Source organism: Meleagris gallopavo, chromosome Z, assembly GCF_000146605.3.
Source record: "Meleagris gallopavo isolate NT-WF06-2002-E0010 breed Aviagen turkey brand Nicholas breeding stock chromosome Z, Turkey_5.1, whole genome shotgun sequence".
NCBI lineage: Eukaryota > Metazoa > Chordata > Aves > Galliformes > Phasianidae > Meleagris > Meleagris gallopavo.
The window spans coordinates 17773493-17785724 of record NC_015041.2 but is presented as its reverse complement, the minus strand read 5'-3'; the positions used below and the strand labels follow the sequence as shown (position 1 = coordinate 17785724).

Sequence of the window (12232 nt, the reverse complement as noted above, 5' to 3'; positions counted from 1 at the left end):
CCCCACGTGTCTACAGTGTTTAGTATTAGTAATCCAGAGAAGATTTGGCAAGAAAATAGTCGCATGTTATGCATGGCCTCTCAATATCACCTTCCTCGCCTGGATACTAATACATCTCTCTTTCAGTCTGAACTCTCTTATGGTTTCTAGAGAGTCAGACTCCATAGTATATCTATGCCCAGTATATCATCTATTACTGGGGCAATAGATACCTTATACTCCCAGGGTGGGATGTGCCCAACCCCCATCTTCAACTATGTGTAGGTTACGGGGATGGTCTGTACCACAAACCTACCAGTCACCACCCTATTTCCCTGGAATTTGGCTGGAACACAATAAATAACCTATGTTTCTGTGCCCGTGTCAACTAGTGCCATAACTCGCTCTATATTCTTTCAGGAGCAAAAAAGAGCAAAAAAGAGTCAGTTTGACACAGTGCCTCCGGCCACGTCTGGGAGCTTGAGGTGCAGGGGGCCTGGCATCCCCTGTCATGCAAGTAACTGTACAAATTCTAATTCTTTTTCCTCAGGTCGCTCAGACATAATGGCTGGGGTCACTTGAGGAGGCTTTTTTCTTTTATTGGGAACTAGGAAATCTTCTAGCTTCCATGTTCTTGTTGGCACCTTTTGAATAATTCTCATTCCTGCTTTTTTGGGGATATTTTGAGGCTTTTGATTTTCCTCCAGCTGCCTCCAGAGCTGGAGGAGGACATAATTGGGCTGGAAATCAATTTTAGCAAATTGAACCTTAGCCCAGATTAAGTCATTTAACATTTGCTTTCATGATGCCCATATGGGTCCTGATTGAGTAGTCCGTGGGGCGGATCTCCTGGTTTTAGTTACGGGGAGGACCTCGGCCCCTTCCAGCATTTGGATATTGCACCTGGTATGAAGGTACTCTGTCTCTCCCAGATCAGCCATCAATTGGGCAGCCTGTTGGATGATGGCCTCTGAGGCCACTAAGGGGTTCAGTATGGACACCATTGTGCCATACTGGTGGGGAGGAGCTTGTAATATGAGGTCCCTCATCCCCATTGAACTTAACTAAATCAGGACTCTGGAATGCATCATAATAAATTGCCTCTTTCTTTCCCAGTTCTCTAATATAAATTTGAAGTTCCTCTATCGAGGTCCATAGACCAGTATTTATCAGAACATCACTTTTGTTTGGCCATGTGATTCTACACGCTGCCATTATCCATTGTATTACAGAATAGTTTTCGTCATTATGTATGACAGTGGCACGGAGCCTTTTTCTGAGAGCCGAATGTGTGGTAATGGATTCAAGTTTAGAAATATCAGGCTCATTAATTACCACACTTTTGGCCCCCATGTCCCATAATCTCAATAGCCAAGCTGGTATGGTCTCCAATGGTCCTTGCTTAAATCGTTGTAACAGATCCATGAGTTCAAGCAGCTGTATACAGTCACGCTGTTACGTGTAATGTGGTATGTGCAGGGGGCCACTCTTTGGGTGTCAACCCTGTTGGTCTTTTATTTTCTTTGTTTTCTGAGTTATTACTGTCCTTTTTTCAAGAGGATCTGAGGTTCCTCTAGTTGGCTTTTAGTCTGCTTGGCCTTCTTTTTGTTCTTGGGTTCAACTCAGATCCAAGGATCCTGTTGATCCAAGTCCTTTTCCTGTTCTAGTGACACAGGTCTCTATTTCAAAAAGGGAAGTTCCATTTGAAGGTGGGGAAGTTTGCCCTGTCAAAGATGTAATTTTATTCTCTAGTTGTCTCATATAAGCTTTCAAAAGCTCATTTTTAACTTCTAATTCTTCCGCCAAAGAATGATATGCTTTAATAGTGAGAAGCAGAGGCCATGCCACAATAGATGCTGCTACTATTTTTTTCCTCAGTTGTAAAAATTTCTATCCTAATTTATTCAGGAAATCATCTATTTTTTATGGGTATTTAATAATGGGACCATTGTCCCTCATAGGTCCCCATTCTTCAATAATCCGAGCAGCACTCAGCCACATGGAACCCAGGAATCCCAGGGTTTCTCCCAGGAGTTCCTCTTTCAGTGTATTCAGGGTCCTGCTAACCTTCCAACACATAACTTCTTTTAAAATAATCCATTCTAAATAAGTACCTGGCTGGCTCACCAAGTATAACGTTACAATATGTGAGAAAACAACAATAACAGCAGGGTAGCAAAGATCCAGGCTGTAGCAATTGAAGATCAGCTTAATTACGACAGCCATGGGCAAAAAAAAACAAGGAAAAAAGCTGCTCAACTGCAGAAGGCCACAGATAGACTAGAATATCCAGAAAAAGACCTTTACCTCCACTGCCAACCCTTAAATGAGGTCTGGGAGAGGGTGGATCCTGGCTCCATTTCTTCCAGTCACTCAGGTGCATTGCTTACACCTGAGCTCCCCTGGGTTGGCCCTGCCTTCCCACCAGGTGCTCAATGGCTGTTTCAGGCTGTGTGATAGCATTTCTGCTACAGATAGCTTTATTATAATATATAAACTAATTTAAAGCAGTATTAAAAACAAGATTTTATTATTCTTTTATTTATTATTAGTTATTAATTTATTATTAATTTATTATTATTTTTAATTACGATTGAGGGCTACAAGCTTTTTAGAAGGGATAGGCAAGGTAGGAGAGGCAGAGGAGTTGCCCTCTGTTAAGAAGTGGATAGACTGCGAATAGCTGCCTCTGAGAAACAGTCAAAAATAGGTTGAGAGCTTGTGGGTTTAAAATAAGGGACCAGGGGATCAGTTTAATAAAGGAAATCTAGTGATCGGGAACTACTACTGGCCATCTGATCAAGGGGAGACTGTTGACAAGGCCTTCTTGCTTCAGCTACAAGATGTCTCATACTCACAGGTTCTCGTCCTGATTGGGGATTTCAACCACCTGGATATCTACTGAGAAAACATGGTGACTTGCTAGCAATACAGGAGACTCCTGGAATCCATTGAGGATAATTTCCTGATCCAGATATTGGACAGACCAAAAAGAGGGGAACAATTGCTGGACCTGATGCAAACCAGTGCAGAGGAAGTCATTAAAGAAGTTAAGATTGGGGGCAGACTGGGCTGTAGCAATCATGCTCCGGTGGAGTTGATGATCTCAAAGAACATGGTAGTGTCGATCTGCCTGAGGGTAGTGAGACCCTTCAGAGGGATCTAGATAAGCTGGATCGCTGGGCTGAGGTGAATGGGATGAGGTTCAACAAGGCCAAGTGCTGGGTCCTGCACTTTGGCCACAATAACCCCATGCAGTGCTATAGGCTTGAGGGAGAGTGGCTGGATGACTGTGAAGAGGAAAGGGACTTGGGGGTGTTGGTTGAAGCTTGGCTGAACATGGGCCGACAGTGTGCCCAGGTAGCCAAGAGGGCCAATGGCATCCTGGCCTGCATTAGAAATAGTGTGGCTAGCAGGAGCAGGGAGATAATCATCCCCCTGTACTCAGCACTGGTGAGGCCACACCTCAAGTACTGTGTTCAGTTTTGGGCCCCTCACTACAAGAAATACATTGAGGCCCTGGAATGTGTCCAGAGAAGGGCAAGGAAACTGGTGAGGGGTCTGGAGCACAAGTCTTATGAGGAGCGGCTGAGGGAGCTGGGATTGTTTAGCCTGGAGAAGAGGAGGCTCAGGGGAGACCTCATTGCACTCTACAACTTCCTGAAGGGAGGTTGTGATGAGGAGGGGTTTTGGCCTCTTCTCCCAGGCAACAAACAGGACCCAAGGAAATGGCCGCAAGTTGTACTGGAGGAAGTTTAGGTTAGACATAAGGAAAAACTTTTTCTCTCAGAGAGTGGTCAGGCACTGGAATGGCCTACCCATCTCCCTTATGAGGAAAGGCTGAGAGACCTGGAACTGTTCAGCCTGGAGAAGACTGAGAGGGGATCTTATCAATGCTTATAAATATCTAAAGGGCAGATGTCAAGAGGATGGAGCCTGAATCTTTTCTGTGGTGCGCAGTGACAGGACAAGGAGCAACAGACACAAACTGAAACACTGTAATATCCTTCTGAACATGAAAAAAAAATTCTTTACTTTGAGGGTGACAGAGCACTGGAACAATCTGCCCAGAGATGTTGTGGAGTCTCCTTCTCTGGAGATATTCAAAACCTGCCTGGATGCTTTAATGTGTAACCTACTCTAGGGAACGTGCTTTAGCAGGATGGTTAGACTAGATGATCTCCAGATGTCCTTTCAAACCCCTACGATTCTGGGATTCTATGAAAGAAAGAAAGGAAGCATGCTTTCCAGAAATATCTCTAGTGATGAATAAAATTTGATTAAAATTTTCCCTTATCATCATGGTATTTAAATAGTCCTCGCTATCACAGCTGTTGATTATTTTATTACTTTAAACAGCTACATAGTTTTTAATGCCCTCATTTTCACTTTTAAATGTTTTATTCTCATCTTGCAGATGGTAAGCTGGAATACAGAAGCTAAAGGGATATCTTATCAAGACACAGGAAACCTATGGCAAAGCACAGAAGTGAACAGAATGTCCTGCTGAGTACACTGTTCTCCCACTGCTGTCCTCTAAGTGTGAGGCTGATTCTGCTTCCATTTTTTTTTTAACCTTGTGTGGTTAAATGATTGATACAGTACTATTTGGTTTGCTTTTCAGTATGGAGTAGAGGCCTGCACAATGTCATAGCCACATAACAAAGATGTACAAGGGCTGCACCGAAAGTAATGCCTCCCATTTTATTATGTTGGCACATGACAGAAGCAGATATTGGCAGTATGACAGTAGGGGTTGAACCTTCCCACCAATATTCCATTAAATTTTGTTGCTGTGCAACAGAGACCCAGTCTGACAACATGGTGTCTGATATGGAAGTGCATATGAAACAAAAGTATGTAACTGAATTCCTCCGTGCAGAAAAAATTGCACCCCTTGACATTCATTGATGCTTGCTGAACATTTATGGAGACCAAACATGAGATGTTACCACAGTGGGTCACCTCTGCTGGTGCAGGTTTTTATGAGCTTGGCATACAGGGTCTTGTTCATTGCTGGTGAAAATGCAAAGCTAATGGTGATGCCTACACTGAAAAATAACATTTTGTAGCTGAGAATTTGCTCTATCAAATAGAATTATGCTCTTTGTACCTGTTGTAGTTTCCATATAAAAATATAGGAGACATTACTTTCAGAGCAACTGGGATATTGCATTTTAAGCTTGGATTTATTCAGGGGATTTAAAAAAAAAAAAATTTCTTCATTAGATCCTCCCACTGTGTGGGAAGCATTCTCAGCATTTTATTCACCTGTTTTCTGGTTTCTCTCTCACACAGCTGATCAGATAGCTATCTCACCTTCACCTTAAACCTGGCCATTCAGAGCAAGTAAATTGTAGAACAGCGTGACAGCTCATAACAAGAAGCCTTTTATCTGCTTCCTCAAACCCAGAAAACATGGAGGAGAGAAGGGGAAATCTGGGATATTTCCCAGGTAATGCATCCCTCTACCTTGTGGGGGAAGGAATTCACACTGCATTACTCAACTATTGTCTCACTTGCCCTGGGCCTATTCTGTCATGTACTCAAGTAAACTACTCACTATTGCCATAATTAACATTTTCTATATGAAGGAATGTTATAGATCAACAGAAACTGGGATACATTTGCAGATCCTAGGTATTGATAAGTAAGATCAAATCATCTAAGCTTAACTGAAAAGGCAGGAGCCCTCAAGAATCTCAAGTATCTCAGAACATACCTAGTTCTGTTGCACACGTTACCAACCACCTCACCATTTCCCGCCGTCGCCAATTCAGTGTTGACAACGTCATCCGCATCACCTATTAAAACAACATAAACAAAATACAAATTAGTTCTATTGCTAAATCAAGGCAATATACCAACAATTAGGGATTTAATTTAATCAGATATGCTGGTGTTCAAAATGGTAGCTCTTTCCCTCTCCACTCTGCTTCTTCTTTTCAGCTGATATGTCAAGAGTTGAAAAACACTGCTCAGCTTACTTAGAAGAGTATATTCCAACTGTAGGTTCTTCATGGATAAAGGAGAGACTGTTTTATTGGAGAAAAAAAAACAAAACCAACAGAAACAAAGCCTAACCAATCACTAACAATTTCTCTATCTGAACAGAGTCCCTGCAAAGAAGTTCCATCATGAAACCATCAGGAACTCAGAAAAAGGAGTTTTTAAAGCTTTGAGTGTAGTGTACATATTTTATATCACTTGCAGTTAATGCCTATGATGTTTATCGAAATGTGGGCAAATATGTGTCATGGTTTTATGATTTTAGCTATCGGTATTCCACATCATAACATCATGTCAGAAGAGAACTACATACCCCAGAGGACTTTGCATTCAGAGAAGATAAGACCCACAAGTCAGGAGACTTGCTCTCTCTCTCGCTCACTGCCTAGCAGTGTGTGGGTGTGCGCCCCAGCCGTTTTGCCTTCAGAGTAAGATTTGTTTGGTTTCAGACACTCTCATTTTATTTATTAGCCTCAATTCCAATTATATTGTATTATATTGTATTATATTGTGTTATCTTGCATTCCAATATCATATTTAGTAAAATTAACTTTCCTCCTCAGATCATTGCCACTGTTCTGTCTTTGGGCCCAGCTCCCATCTCCCTACCTTCCCCCTCTCCCTTCCCTTTTTTGGGCTGGGGAGCCTATGGGCCTGCTGCCCCCTGTCACGGACACAAATTGATCTAGATAACTCCGTGACAATATGTTTGTTCAGAAAGAAAATGCTGCACAGAACTTGCATGGAAAGCTTGCTTCAGCTAACTGGACAGACACCACAGACATCTAGGTAAGAAAAGCAAGTAGTTTTCTTCTTACAATATCAGTGATCATGACATTACTATTTGTAGCAATGAAATAAAAAAACATAAGTGAAACATAAAGCTGTCAGTGATTAACTACATATTAAAGTCATAAAATGCACTCACAAAACAGATTGGAGTCAGTAGCACTTGTAAGAGGGTTCTCAACATAAGCCCTCCCAATACTAAGGAGACTTCAAAGTGACATGTAGCCCTCATCATCTAACTCCTGCCACTCCCTTTAGTCCTAAATTGCAGATAGTAGTCTTTCCATCTTCTTAATTACTCTGAGGAGCATGAATGAGCAGACAATCTTTAATAAACATAGTTATAAGCATCCACCAATGATTTCGCGCTGGCCTCTAAACATTCCCGCCTTGGCAGCTTAGTGACTGGTTGTTAGAAAATAAGAAATTTGCTGGCTTTGTTGGCCTCAAATATTGCAGTATCATTTTGACTAAACAGTAATCTAAGTGCTAGATGAGAAAAAAGCATTTTGAAAGAAAGTAAATTTATCTGTAAGGATCAACTCAACACATTTTTAAATATGAAAACACGGCTAACACAGAGCATAGAACCAACATTTAGTTGAAGTCTTTCAGGAAGAAAACCAGGCATCCTTAAGTCAAAATGCTTTGAAGTGCAAATATCTGTCCAATTCTCTCCACCAAAGAGGAGCCTAGGTGACTTCCTTCACTGATGCACACAAAATCGAAGGCTAACACTTTTCCAAAATACAAGATGAATTTTCAGTTGACTGATGATAAAAGAAACTCCAAATATTTCAAATAAAGTGTGTGTTGATGTTTTCATCAAGGAGGAGCTGAATTTATACCGTAACCCATGTAAGACAAGAAATATTCCACTTCAGTTCAATACATTCTTGAGAAACCTCTTATTAAAAAAGGTTTTAGATCTGTGCTATCAACTGAAGAGAGTTTCTCAATAGGTCAGTGCAGTGGAATTGCCAGGTCACAGCCTGAACCAGTACATGAGCACGTGAGTGCCCAGAGTAGGAGGGAGCCTAGATCCACCCTTCTTCTCTCTCCCCATCTCAGTGGTGCTTCTGGCCATGCTTATGGGAGCATGTATGCACACAGAGTTTGCACGGGTTCCCCCCCCCTTTTTTCCAATGCACCAGAGTTCGAACCAGAAAAGGCTGCATCTGCATTCCTCAGCTCACCCTTTTTTCCAAACTGTTGCTGGGAAGGATGAGTTAATTCCTCTTTCTTTGATATCTTGTTCTATAGCACCTGTATCTCAAAGGCTCTCTCATCGCCTTCCTTTGCTTTACAGTCAGTAAGTCTGAAAATGATATGAAAATTCTGTGAACTACATAGCTTATCTGAAAAACAAATAAGCATCAAGTGATAACCTGCACTGATTTGCTCATCAGCTCTGCCAGCAGTACCTGTCTGCATGTGTGCAGTAATACTTGCACTGACCTAGCATACAATAGGCAAATGGAGGAACAGAAGCCCCTCATGCACCTGCAGATTTCATAGTGTCTGTGCCAGTAAGGTTCTGAAGGACAGAATACACATGAGATGTTGCAACGCTAATGACCTGTCAATGGTTTATGAGATGATTTGGCTCGGTTCCGTGACTAGCTGGGCAGAGGGACCCGCAGATCCACATCTCTGGAAAGGGGAAACGGGGGATAAAGAGAAAAAGGGTAGAGAGATGGGCCACAAAAAATAACAGCGGCAACGATCTGAGGAGAAACAAACTAATTTACTAAATAAGATATCAGAATGCAAGATAACACACTATAATACAACATACAACAATATACTTAAAGCTACTAAACCAAATATAATGAGAGTGTCTGAAAGCCGAAGACCTTACTCTAATGCTGAGGCAAGATGTGCAGTCAGGACAAAGCAGAAGGAAGGAGAGCCTGGTTCAACGACTTTGCCAGGGATTTTATCTCCTCTCTGAACGCAAAGTCCTCTGGGGTATTATAGTTCTTCTCTTCTGGGACAGGTACCCAGAACTGGAGCATTAACACCCTAACTCCCAGTGCACCGCATGATGTTATGATGTGGAATACCGATAACCAAAAATCATAAAACCATGACAAACCACCCCTTATTCTACATCACTACATCATCCTTAATATATGCAAACAAAACACAATTAACAAGCATTAAACACACACACACACAAACCTATATATATACATAAAATTACTGACTGCACTCCCCCAACATCAAATTCCCTTGTGGTACACACTGAACATCCCCGTTTTTCTGCATCACCTACCAAGTGGACCCAGGTCCCTGGGCAAAAACAGTTCCATGGAGAGTTTTGCCCTTCCCAGAAGCTGGAAAGACCCATACCACTTTTCCCAACATGTTCTTTACATGTACTACAGGGACTTTATCTCCCTTGACAGTATGTAGGGAGCTGGCAGGACCATCGCGATTGATAGATCCTCGAGTGTTGACCAAGCAGGTGGCTTCTGCCAAATGCTTCTCCCAATGCTTAAATGTTCCACCACCCATTGCTTTCAACATGTTTTTTAACAACCCATTGTATCGTTCGATTTTACCAGAAGCTGGTGCATGATAGGAGATACGATAAATCCACTCAATGCCATGTTCTTTGGCCCAAGTATTTACAGAAGAATTTTTGAAATGAGTCCCATTATCTGACTCAATTCTTTCTGGAGTGTCATGTCGCCATAGGACTTGTTGTTACCCTCTTGTGCATTTGTGTCCACAATCTTATTGAGCGCCCCTCCCCTGGACTCAAGGGCAGTTCCACTGGATCTCAGAGACACTCCTCTGAATCTCTTTCCTCCTCTTCTCTTATAGTATCTGCTTCTTCTACTTTCTCCTCCTCCTTGTTTTTCCGTTTTTCACAAGTCAATGTTCGTTTCATTTTCTGTCTTCTTACAGGGGCAACTGACATTGATTCTGGTGCCTCCTGTGGTTGATCTGGTTGGTCAGTTTTGATGCTCTCACTCTCCAGCTTGGCTCAAAGTCTGTCTTGTTTGGCTATGAGGGAATCTAGTTCAGCTTCAAGCATGAGTCAGTGAGCCTGAATGTGGTTTCGTTCAGTTTGGAGACTGAATATTGTGAACTGGAAGGTGTCTCGTTCAGTTCAGAGTGTGTCCCATTTGGAATTGAGGATGTACCTCTCAGGCTGGAGGGTGTCTCGCTCAGACCGGAGAATGTCTTGTTCACACTGAAGGCTGTCGAATTTGGATTGAAGGGAGTCTCTCTTGGATTGGGGGGCATCTCTCTCAGATTGGAAGGCTTCCTGTTCGGACTGGAGGGTGTCCCGTTGAGATTGGAGACTCTCAAGTTTGGATTGCAGGGAGTCTCTCTCATAGCATCATAGAATCATAGAATCACAGAATCATAGAATGGCCTGGGTTGAAAAGGACCACAATGATCATCTAGTTTCAACCCCCCTGCCACGGGCAGGGTCACCAACCACTAGACCAGGCTGCCCAGAGCCACATCGAGCCTTGGCCTTGAATGCCTCCAGGAATGGGGCATCCACAACCTCCTTGGGCAACCTGTTCCAGTGCGTCACCACCCTCTGTGTAAAAAACTTCCTCCTAATATCTAACCTAAACCTCCCCTGTCTCAGTTAAAAAATAATTGGGAAATCGCAGGGGTCAGCACACCCGGAATGCAGGGGATGAGCCTCGCCCTAGGAAAACCACCTGCCTGATCATGGTGTCTCCCCTGCCAGGTATGTACCCAGGTAAGTCGGAGGATTTCTCTCTCAGACCAGAGGGTGTCTCGCTCACACTGGCAGGCATCTCGCTAAGATTGGAGGTCTTCTCTCTTGGACTGGAGATTCTCTCTCTCAGATTGGAGACTCTCTGGGAAACTCTCTTTCACCTTAGAGACTGTTTCTCGACTATGACACTCTCTTTCTGGACCTGGAGATTCTCCATATCAGCTCTGAGACACTCTCTTTCACCACGGAGACTCTCTCAATTTCAGAAACCCACTCCCTTTCTGGGATAGTATTAAATAAGGCCCGATAAGCATTAGCCAGGCCCCAAATCATTTGTGCCTCCTCAGATCTGCCTGAGCTGCAACATCCCTGTCTCAAATACGTGTTTAGGCTCTCATGATCTTGCAGGTGTTCAGGAATAAAATTCCATGGCGTCAAGAATGTCCGTGTCCCCCCTCCTATGTGCAGGGTCACCAACCACTAGACCAGGCTGCCCAGAGCCACATCCAGCCTGGCCTTGAACGCCTCCAGGGATGGGGCATCCACAACCTCCTTGGGCAACCTGTTCCAGTGCGTCACCACCCTCTGAAAAATTTCCTCCTAATATCTAAACTAAACCTTCCCTGTCTCAGTTTAAGGCCATTCCCCCTTATCCTATCAGTATCGACCCTCGTAAACAGCCATTCCCCATTCTGTATAAACAGCATAAATGCTCCCTTCAAGTATTGGAAGGCCGCAATGAGGTCTCCCTGGAGCCTTCTATTCTCCAAGCTAAACAAGCACAGAGGTGAGGCTCACCAGCCTGTAGTCTCCCGGGTCTTCCTTTCTCCCTTTCTTGTAAATGGGAGTAATGTTTCCCTGTTTCCAGGCACCCGGGACTTCACCAGACAGCCACAACTTTTCAAATGTGGTAGCTCAGCAACCACATCAGCCATCTCTTTCAGAACCCTAGGATGGATATCATCCAGCCCCATGGACTTATATTCAATTTCATGAGGAGGACATGGACTTGTTCTACCATTACAGTGGGACAGAAACCACTCTCCACACCCTCACCTACAGGCTCACGGTCCTGGCAGACATGAGAAGCCTGACCACCCGTGAAGACTGAGGCAAAGCACTCATTGAGTACCTCAGCTTTTTCTATGTCTGAGGAAGCCAGCTCCCCATTACCTTTCATCAGAGGGGGAATGCTCTCCTTGGCCTGTCTCCTCCTGCCTATGTACTCTGTAGAACCCCTACAGAACTGTACCAAGTGTAGAACTGCTAGTTACATTTCTAACTCTGTAGAACCCCTTCTTGTCATCTTTCACATGCCTTGCCAAGGTCAGCTTCATCTGCGCCTTGGCTTTCCTAATCCTATTTCTACACACACGGACAACAGCCCTGTATTCCTCCCAGGCTACATAACCCTGCTTCCACTTCCTGTACATTTCCCTCTTTTCCCTCAGTTTAAGCTGCAGGTCCTTGCACAGCCACGACAGTTGCCTGTCTCCCCTGCTTGACGACTTCTGCTGGGGGATAGAGCGCCATTGCACTCTCAGAAGGGTGTCCTTAAAGAGCTGTCATCTCTGTTCTGTACCCATGCCCTTAAGGACAGTTTCCCAGGGGATCCCACTCAGCAGTTCCTTGAGCAGCTGGAAGTTTGCTCTCCTGAAACACAGGGTCCTTTGGCTGCATCCGAAGGCCTTACTCTAATGATGAAGCTAGACGATCTGGGGAGCTCACAATCTGCCGAGACCA

General features: G+C 43.7%; 2 protein-coding genes and 1 pseudogene across 2 annotated transcripts in view; all 3 read right to left on the bottom strand.

The window, feature by feature from the left end:
* LOC104914906 (zinc finger SWIM domain-containing protein 6-like) overlaps window positions 1-12232 on the bottom strand; it is a 537827-nt gene that overhangs the window by 90627 nt on the left and 434968 nt on the right. The window lies entirely within an intron of this gene.
* Window positions 1-12232, bottom strand: part of LOC104914911 (zinc finger SWIM domain-containing protein 6-like) — a 490619-nt gene that overhangs the window by 72891 nt on the left and 405496 nt on the right. The gene's annotated exons all lie outside the window — the stretch shown is intronic.
* Window positions 10384-10506, bottom strand: LOC116217571 (annotated as a pseudogene).